A 10,718-nucleotide genomic window follows, 5' to 3' on the forward strand; every position below is an offset into this window, starting at 1 on the left:
GGGGGGAGAACAGAGGCTCCAGACTTTGGATCTCTTGGCACAGGGGCCTCCTGCGCCGTATGGAAAGGACTGTTCCTAGGGTGCTCTCAGAATGGGATTTCTGGGTCCCACGAACCTTGTGTGTTGGACAAAGAGGCAGAAAGAGGGGTTCCCGGCTGGAAAGCCCAAACCACAGCTCTTCAGATGGGTAGGGAAGGGCAGACAGACTTCCGGCCCCAAGCAGTGATCTGGACCTCCAGAGGCCTTAGGACGACTTCACTGAGAACACGCAGAATCCGACCCAGCCACAGCGTCCTCTATACCTAGCTCTGTTTCACTTTCTCTGTCTCTCTCCCCTCCTCCTCTTTCTCCCTCTGATTCTGCCTCTCACTGTCTGCCTATCCTCCGTCCCTCCCTGTCTGTCTCTGTCTCTCTCCCTCACAAGCACACCACCGCGGGTCCCCCCCCTCCCCCCCCTTCTTTCTCCCCCCCCCCCCCCCCCCCCCGGCATATGCTATTATCCTTTTCCTTAAGACTGTGATTTACATGCCATGGAGTCTCCCTTCCCCAGGGAAACCTACAGTGCCTTTGTCCTTAAAAGAGGCAGGGGATGGTGGGGCTGAGGGCAGACATTATTTGAACAGGTGTGAGGACATACATAGGTCTACTGCCTCGGACTGAGGCCATTCTGAAGCTTTTCGGGGGCGTGGGAGATCACACTGTTCCCGGTGCGTGCGTGTGTGTGTGTGTGTGTGTGTGCGCGCGCGCGTGCAGGTGTGTGGGGAGGGAACCCGAATGGGGCACCCCCAGACCGACCGCTTCGGCTTTGGCGCTGGCATGTGGAGGATCTGGAATCCAGGGCCCTCTGGAAAGGACGGATGTGAGACGGACACCCTCTTCTTCCCGTCTTGAAAGCAGGAGAAAAACCTTCCTCTAGAAGCCCAAGTTCAAAGCCAGCTGTTTCAAGGAACGTCTGCCTCTGGCAAGGGGGAGGGGGAGGGCGAGGGCGAGGGGGCGGCCTGGAGGCAGCCTGGAGCACCCACGGCATGCATTCAGAAACCTCGTGCATCTCTCTTCCGGTGCTATCTTTGGGGGGACGTGGTACTCTTGGGCAAGTCCTCCGAACGATAGTGGAAACAAACATCTGTCTTCTCTCCCACACCTGGTGAATGCAGACAGACACACTGGAAGAGCACCCACCCTCCCTTTTCCCCCAAAGGACTCTTGTCACTGTACAGACGGGGGGGGGGGGGGGTGGCCCACGGGGGTGTCACACGCAGTCTTGGTGGCTCGTCTATGTTTCCAATCCGCCCAGGCAGTGCAGGCGGCCACCACTGCTGCTGCCACCTCTCACCGATCGTTCATCCTGTCCGTCAGTGCTATGACAGCACTAAGCTCTTCAGGGAGAAAATGCTCCCTGCCTTTCCTCTCGGAGGGCACACTGAGGGCACCCACTCCCATTAACAAAGTTTATTCACCTTGACAGGAAGAAAAGAGCTTGGGGTTTTTCACACCGCTGCAGATGACACTTTCCTACCGACTCTGGAATTCTCTTGCTCATTCTCCGGTGGGCCCGCCCCCCCATTTCAGGAGAGGGTGTTTGGTTCTGGGTTGGGGTGCGTGTGTGCGCGCGCGTGTGTGTGTGTGTGCGTGTGGGTGTGTCTGTGTCTTGCTTTTTCATTTTATTGGAATACAGTTGACTGACAAAGTTGTATGAACTTACAGGGTTGTTTCTGGGTGTTCGTCATGGCAGTGAAAGGAAACACCAGGATTTCCCTAGAAAGCCATCCCGTTCACCTGATCGGTGGCATGGAGGACATTCACATCCTCCTTGAGTTTCGCATTTGAAAGTGAGGGGCGGGTGCGTGCAGCAGGTCCCCCACCCCCACCCCACCCCGCGCCCCGAACGTGCCTCCCGCAGTGGCACTAGGAGTGTGTGCAATGAAAGGGACAGGACACCAGACACCAGAGGACCATTCTGACCCTCCTTTCCTTCTCTCTTCAGAAAGCAGGAAATAAATCTCTTGGGTGAAAGAAAAGTGTGCTCCCTGCCACGAAATTTGGGGGGGGGGGGTGTCGGGTTGGCGATAAGGACTTCACTGCTCCCATGGCTCCTGCAATGTTCACGAATCCTCCAAATCCTCAAGGCAAGATGGTTCACAACCAATACATGAGCGAGCTGTCAGAGACACCAGGGACTGAAACACTCCGTATTAGGGAGGGGTCCTCACTCACTTTCATGCAAAGGCAGCCACAACAGCAGCCTTTTCAAAGATGGCTGCAGGCAAGGGGGTGGGGGAGATGATGGAGAAAGTGGTGGTGGCGGCGGCGGCGGCGGCGGCGGCGGCGTGGCAGACTTGGATCACGTCCATTATGTTCATTCAACAAACAGTCGGGGCGATGGGAGAATGGCCGCTTGGTGGTCTGGGTTTCTCCAGGCTCCCTGGCCCACTCCCTGCCCCACACCCCCAACCCCCCACACCCCCTTGGACATGGGCAGGAAGGTTTCTAGAGAAGGCAGTGCCTGACCTGCTGGCTCTGTCACCCTGGGGGGAGAACATTTCGGAGAGTCGCCAGAGGCTTCAGACTTCCTACCCCTCTCCCTCCCCCACTCTGAACCCTGGTAACTAGACTTCATTCAACCGACACTTAGGATGGGTCATCCAACTGTTCTCTCATGAAGGAAGGAAGGAAGGAAGGAAGGAAAGAAGGAAGGAAGGTCGGTCGGTGGGTAGGTGGGTGTGTTTTCTGCGTGGGGTGAAGCCTTCCCTCCCTCGATGCAAGCCTGATATCCTCACCTGTCACAGAGACTGGACCCCTAAAAAACTACTGTGTCCGGTTTTCTCCCATTTAGGGGGTTCCAGAGTGTGTGTGTGTGTGCGTGTGCGTGTGCGTGTGCGTGTGTGCGTGCGTGCGTGCGTGCGTGTGTGTGTGTGTGTGTGTGTGTGTTGAGGGCCACACCCACGGCATATGGAGGTTCCCAGATGACGGATCGAATCGGAGGCTTTAGCTGCTGACCTCCTACACCACAGAAACAGGAATGCCAGGTCCGAGCCGCGTCTGGGACCAACACCACAGCTCACGGCAACACCGGATCCTTTACCCACTGAGCGAGGTGGACAGGCATCGAACCTGCAACCTCATGGTTCCTGGTCGGACTCATTTCCACTGCGCCATGGCGGGAACTCTGCTTTGTGGTTTTGGCGTTTGGATTCCAGAAGGTGGCGTAGGGGTCCCTGTTCGTCGTCTATTGGATAGAGACTCTTTTGTGTGTGTATATGTTCATCCCATCCTCCTCATGGATCCCTCTCCCCCGCCCTCATGATTTCTTTTCCCCCCTCTGCTTTTTAGGGCTGCCCTCGTGGCATATGGAAGTTCCCAAGCGAGGGGTTGAATCGGAGCTACGGCTGCTGGCCTACGCCACAGGCACAGCCATGTGGGATCCGAGCCGCGTCTGCGACCGACACCACAGCTCACGGCACTGCCTGCCGGATCCTTACCGCCCCCCTGAGCGAGGCCAGGGATCGAACCCACACCCTTCCCTGCAAAGGTTCCTCGTCGGATGCGCTTCCATGGTGCCACGACAGGAACTCCCCCGTGATGGTTTTTTTTCACGCTGGTGTTCCCACCCACAAGGAAGGAATGGCCCAATATTCTGGAATCACCTAGAGGGGAAAAGACGCTGAAAAAGAACGGAGGGATAGATGGATGTAGATGGATCACTGAATCCCCTTGACTGTACACCTGAAACGAACACAACATTGTAAGCAAGCCCACTGTATGCCGAGCTAAAGCAACAACAACAACCAACAACCACAACAACCACAACAAACTTACATCTTAAAAAAAAAAAAAAAAAAAAAAAAAAAGATGTCCCCTGCAGTTCCCATCAGGGCTCAGCGGTAATGAACCCGACTAGGATCCGTGAGGATGTGGGTTCGATCCCTCCCCTGGCCTCGCTTGGTGGGTTAAGGATCCCGCGTTGCTGTGGCTGTGGGGTAGGCCCGCAGCTACAGCTCTGATTCGACCGTGAGTCTGGGAACTTCCATAGGGCTGGGGCGTGGGCATTAAAAAAAGATATACTATATGCATACTATATACATATGTAGGAGTTCCCGTCATGGCTGGACGAATCCGACTAGGAGGCCTGAGGGTGCGGGTTCGATCCCTGGCCTCGCTCGTTGGGTTCAGGATCGGGTGTTGCCGTGAGCTCTGGTGTAGGTCGCAGACAGGGCTCGGATCCCGCGTTGTGCTGGCTCTGGTGTAGGCCGGTGGCTACGGCTCCGATTGGACCCCTAGCCTGGGAACCTCCATGTGCCATGGGTGCAGCCCTAGAAACAGAAAATAACTACGTGTGTGTGTGTGTGTGTGTGTGTGTGTGTGTGTGTGTGTGTGTATACAGATAGATATAGATATATAGATATAGATATATCACCTAAAGGCCCAGGACTAGAGAAAGCATTGGGTCATTAGGATCTAAGAATCTTCTCCCCGCCCCCCAAATCCATCCATCCATCCATCCATCCAACCCACCCTCCCTCCCTCCCTCCCTCCCTCCCTCTCTCCATCTTTCACTTTTCCTGATAAAGACAAAGGGACAAAAATTGTTTGTTTGGTTGTTTCTTTGTTTGTTCGTTTTTTTCTCAAAAGTTGTACATCTACTTTGTAACTTATACCTCTGTCAGAGGGATGGAGAATCCTTGACCTTTTCCTCCCTACCCAAATCCTTCCAGAAATCAGAAACTCAGTGGCTGGAAAACTGGACTGGATCCTGAAGTTTTTCCAGTTGCCTTCCATCTCTGGCTACAACTCTCTTCATCAGCGTTTCCCATTTTCTCCCACCCTTTGGACCTGGCATCCTTGCGGATGAGAACACGTATCGCTTGTCCCGAGGCCCTGAAAACGGAAGCCCGTGGAGTCCCTCGATGAACACATCAGAGAAATGGTCTCTGAGAGTGAAACCATCACCCTGTGTTCATTTCTCTAAGAGCCCCTCGGAAAGTTGGCCCCAACACCTGACGGCATTCTCAGAGGGGCCTTTCAAAAGACTGAAGGGGCGTTCCCGTCATGGCTCCGTGGTGAGCGAATCCGACTAGGAACCGTGAGGTTGTGGGTTCGATCCCTGCCCTCACTCAGTGGGTTAAGGATCCAGCGTTGCCGTGAGCTGTGGTGTCGGTCGCAGACACGGCTCAGATCCCACGTTGCTGTGGCTCTGGCGTAGGCTGGCAGCTATGGCTCCGATTCGACCCCTAGCCTGGGAACCTCCATATGCCATGGGAGCGGCCCAAGAAATGGCAAAAAGACAAAACAAACAAACAAACAAACAAACCGAGAAAACAAAAGACTGAAGGGACTTTCCCCTCTCCCTCTCTCTTCCCTCTGTCTCTCTCTGTCTCACTCACTGTCTCTGTCTGTCTCTCTGTGTCTCTCTCACACGTACACGCACACACACACAGAGTCACCGGCTCCGTTCTTCATATGTAACAGTTTGAAAGTTCCAGGAAAGTTTGGCAGCCCAAACCGGCCTTGGTACTCCAGCTCCAATTAAGTCTCAGAGACAGAGTTTTGGGTGAAGCATAAAGAACAGCTTTATTGCTTTGCCAGGCTAAGGAGGCCACAGCAGGCTAAGGACCTCAAAACTGTGTCCTCCCTTGAGAGGGGATAGCAAGGGGTTCTATAGGTTTAGCTTAATGGTGGGCATGGGGGTGGCGGAGCTGTCTAGAAGCATCAGGGTGCTTGCATTCTCCCTGGATAGGAGATTAGGATAGACCATTTCAAAGTCATCAAGGCTGGAGTCAGGTGGTCCATGGAATGTTTCTAGTGTCTTTGGGGTTATGGCATTTTGACCTTCTCTCCGGAGTGAAGATTGCTCATCCACGGGGTGGGGGGGGGGGCGCAATCCTTAGGGAGTGTTTCAAGGGTAGAGAAAACACCAGGTTCACTACAACTCTGACTCGACAGTAGTCATTAGTCATAAGTTCGTGGGCCAAGGCAAGCCATAACCTAATGGAGACTATTTCAAAGTAGCTTTTAGCTGTAACAATGTCTCTGGCTCCAACACACCAGCACTCCCGGGCTTGAGCTTGGTTTCAGTTTCAGAGGAGGGAACTCTGGCTCCAAGGATTAACCCCTTCGTTCCTTTGGTTTCTGTGGGCCTGGTTCGGGGAGCCCATCCACATCACCGCCTTTTGAGAGGCCATCTGACAACTGTTTCACCAAAGCGACGTCATCTCAAAACAAGGAAACCAGTTCCATAAATGGAGGATCTCTCCCTTCCCCCTCCCTCCCTCTCCTTCTCACTCTCCTCTACCCACAGCTCATGGCAACGTGGGATTCGTAACCCAGTGAGCGAGGCTGAGCATGGAACCTGCCACCTCATGGTTCCTAGTTGCATTTATTTCCACTTCTGCACCACGATGGGACCTCCCCAGCTCAGTTTTTCACACGTGAGGTTTCCCGGGACGTTTCGGAGGAGGCGGACCCCAAACGTGTCTCCATGCCCTGTGTGGGTGATTCCTGTGAGGTAAAATGACTTAAGGACCGGCCCACACCAAAGGGACACTCTGGCCCTCCTTTCTGGCCCCCAGACAGCAGGAGATGAAAATCTCCTCCTCGTGCAAAGGAAGATGGCAAGTGAAGATGTCCATTCCCACACCAAGGCCAACATGCTCCAGAAGTTTTGCGGGGTTTCCCGGGTTGGGAAATGGCGGGGGCTCCTTTGGCCTGACACGAGGCGAGTTTCGTGCACACATCCTCCCCCACCCCCCTCCATGCAGTCTGCGAGGGGCAGCCTGAGGGTAGGGAAATTGGGGAAAGAGGGGAAAAAAAACACTTTCCCTAAAGAGAAGCTCCAGGAAAAGTCACCACCTCTGACTTGACTGGAGAGTTTCTGCATTTGAATGAAGTGATTGAACCCAGGCCCTGAGGCCTGGATCTTCCTGATCTCCCCTCCCCCCCTTCCCGGGCGTGAGTCCAGGCGATTTGGGAAGCGAGAGGCGGCGCAGCAGGGATGGCGGCCGGGGGTGGGGGGTGGGGCGGGCAGCTGGGGCCGGGAGTGGGGGGGTGCGGGACTAATGAACCAGCGCCTGCCTGCCTGCCTGCCTGCCTGCCTGCCTGCCTGCCTGAACGAGCCCCTCCCCTCCCCCCCCACCCCCTCCCCACGCCCACCCGCCTGAGGGCGGGGATGGGGCCTGAGAGCTACGGGAAACTTCTTTGCTAGCTACTTGTCAGGGAGTGATCCCAGCTCAAAGTCCCTTTGCTTATTTCGGAACAAGGTCTGAGTCTCAGCTAGTACAGAGTTTCTGAATGTCTCGGCACATGGACTGGCCTGCACCAAACAAGCAGACAGGAAGAAAAATGAACACACAGAAACCCAGCTGGTCTCCTTCTCCCAGAGTCTCTCTTGGAGAAATTACCTTAAGCTCAGTGACTTTGCCCCGTCTCCCTCTGGTGCAAAGCCATCCCTGGAGGAGCCAGGTCTTACATGAGCAGGGCAGGGCAGGGCAGCACCACCCAGGTGAGCTGGAGAGTGGAGAGTCAAGTTGATAGATACCCCAAATGTGGCTGGCCAGGGGTCTGGGTTAGCATTCCGTGTGAACTCACACACCCAGGCACCTAGCACCGATTTCCCCATGTTCTTCCGACCGTGATTCTCACTCTTCTTCTGTCCCCCCCCCCCCCCCACCTTCGGCTTTTTGCCTTTTCTAGGGCCGCTCCTGCGGCATATGGAAGTTCCCCTGCCAGGGGTCCAATCGGAGCTGTAGCCGCTGGCCTACACCAGAGCCACAGCAACGCGGGATCTGAGCCACATCTGCAACCTGCACCACAGCTCACGGCAATGCTGGATCCTTAACCCACTGAGCAAGGCCAGGGATGGAACCTGCAACCTCATGGTTCCTAGTCAGATTCATTAACCACTGAGCCACAATGGGAACTCTGACTCTCCCTCTTCCCTGCCTGATACCTTAAGAGCCTGATCGTTTGTGGGGAAATGAAATCCCAGCTGGCAAGAGCCACCTTATCTTCCCAGCACACGAGAAAAGAATAGGCGCAGGCTCACATCCATCTTATGTTTCTATGCCTTGCCCTGGCCCCACCGTTTCAGAAAGCTGTGTCCCTCCACCTGTCAAAAGCCAAAGCCCAGGAGTTCCCGTCGTGGAATAGTGGAAAGGAATCCAACCAGGAACCATGAGGTTGCAGGTTCGATCCCAGGCCTTCCACAGTGGGTTTAGGATCTGGTGGCATCACCTTGCGCTGCGGTGTAGGTTGCAGACGCAGCTTGGATATGATGGTGCTTGTGACTGTGGCATACGCCCCAGCAGTTGTAGGTCTGATTCGGCCCCTAGCCCGGGAACCTCCATATGATGCGGGGGGGGGGGGGGGGTAGGGGGTAGGGGGAGGCTGCAGCCAAAGCCCAAGGAAGAAAGACAATCAGAATGTTGCGTGGAACTCCTGGAGACTTAACAGCCACCACCAGTCATGACCATGGCTGTCAACCGACACCAGAGCCAAAGAAATGTCGGATCAAATAGGAACCTGCCACTTACACCAGTACTCACCACAATGCAGGACCACAAAAACAAAGGAACAAGAAACCAAAACTAAATAATTGCCCAGGAGCAGCAGGTGCAGGAAAACCATGCTGACTCTCACCCCCCAGAAGCCAGAGGTAACCTATTTATCACCCCACACGCACACACCTCAGCACCACCAGCACCAGCACCCCACCCCCCCACCCCAGGATCGAATCTGCATCCTCGTGGGTGCTCCTCAGCTTTGTTACCAATGAGCCACAATGGGATCTCCCCAATCCAGGTTTTTATGTTTCTTTTTTTTTTTTTTTTTTTACCCTTGCTTTCTTCGGGTGGCACTCACGGCACACGGAGGTTCCCAGGCTAGGGAATCAGAGCTTGAGCCACTGGCCTACACCACAGACACAGCAACACCAGGTCCGATCTGTGTCTGCAACCTACACCACAGTTCAGGGCAATGCCAGATCTTTCACCCACTGAGCGAGGCCAGGGATCAAACCAGCACTCTCATGGATGCTAGTCAGATTCCTACCTGCTGAGTCACAATGGGAACTCCACTAAATACATAAATTTTTTCAAAGAGAGAGAGAGAGGGAGGGAGAGTGTGTGTGTGTGTGTGTGTGTGAGAGAGAGAGAGAGAGAGAGAGAGAGAGAGAGAGAGAAGGTCTGGTATCACTTGGGGAAAAATAAAATTATGCTTGGAGAAAAATATCTGTCCCTAGAGATCATTCACAATGGCTTGCTCTGCCTGTTCATTTCTCTCTTTCTTCCCTTTTCTTTTTTCCTTCCTTTTCTTTTCCTTTCGCATCTGTCTGTGCCGTGTGTGTGTGTGTGTGTGTGTGTGTGTGTGTGTGTGTAGTCTTCTTTTAGGGCTTCACATGTGCCATTTTGTAGGTTCCCAGGTTAGGGGTCAATGCTAGTCGGGTTCGTTTCCACCGAGCCACAACGGGAATTCCTGCCTTGTGTTTCTTTATCTTTGTTCTGTTACTAGGTGCTAGGGATTCCTTTTTGTTAAGTCCAGTCACTTAAATAAGGGTGTTTGCAGGGTTGCCTAAAGCATCAAAAATGTATTTTCTCATTAAATATTGGAATGTGGGGAGTTCCTGTTGTGGCTCAGTGGTAACAAACCCGACTAGTATCCATGTATGCCGGTTCGAACCCTGGTTTGGGAACTTCCGTATGCCACAGTTATGGCTCTAAAAAATCCTCTCTCTCTCTCTCTCTCTCTCTCTCTCTCTCTCTCTCTCTCTCGATAATATACACATACACACACACATCCATACGTACATACCTATGTACACGTATACATATACATTGGAATTTGGTCTGCCATCGATGAGATGCTCCCTCTTTGTGTGTTGTTCATTTTGTTTTTTGTTTTTTAGGAGTGCACCCTTGGGATATGGAAGTTCCCTGGGCTAGGGGTCGAAGAATCGGAGCTGTAGCTGCTGGCCTGCACCTCAGCCAGAGCTATGCCCTGCCAGATCACCCGATCTGAGCTGAGCGGCCACGTCTGTCACCTACACCTACCTCCCCCTGAATGAAGACGTATTTTCAATACATCTCAAGTGGAGAAAAACTTGCTAAAAATCACTTTATTTGTCATGGAAACCATATCTTCTAGCAGACATGGCACAAAAGCCAGTGTTTATGGTCATCACACCACAGACATCAGAATTCCAAGCTTCTAGGGGTTTCTGGGGGCGGGGGGTGTGTCCCCAGGGCCTGTGGAAGTTCCATGCCCGCCGCCACTGCCACTGACTGCTGCCGCCCCTCTGCCACCACCCAGGGATCCTTCGCCCTGGGTGGGTGGGGGGAGGGAGAGGGTATCTCAGCAGAAACGATCTTATCTTACGGGGTTTATGGGTGGCTAGAAGCATGTGGTTCTGTTCATGTCATGCTCGAGGTTTCGGTTTTTGCCCTCCTACCTACCCAATGGTCGGCAGATGGAATTCTTCTGGTTTTCTCTGGCCATCCCTCTCCTCGAACTCACGGGTCCAGTTTTTCTCCCACATTTGACTTTTCCGGGAGATCCACAAAAGGAAGCGCCAACCCTTGACATCCACCGACAAGAGATCACCACCCTCTGCCCCTCTTTAGCCCCTTCTCATCCTCATGCCTGCCTGCACACATCGGAGACATTTCCAAGTGCCCAGGAGGATCCTTGGACCCTGACACCTCGAAATCTTCCCTGAGCAGCAGTGCTCG

The sequence above is a fragment of the Sus scrofa genome, chromosome 8, assembly GCF_054392235.1.
Source record: "Sus scrofa isolate SSC_HxYL_T2T_F1_AM1 chromosome 8, Sscrofa_HxYL_maternal_Yorkshire_Landrace_v2.0, whole genome shotgun sequence".
NCBI lineage: Eukaryota > Metazoa > Chordata > Mammalia > Artiodactyla > Suidae > Sus > Sus scrofa.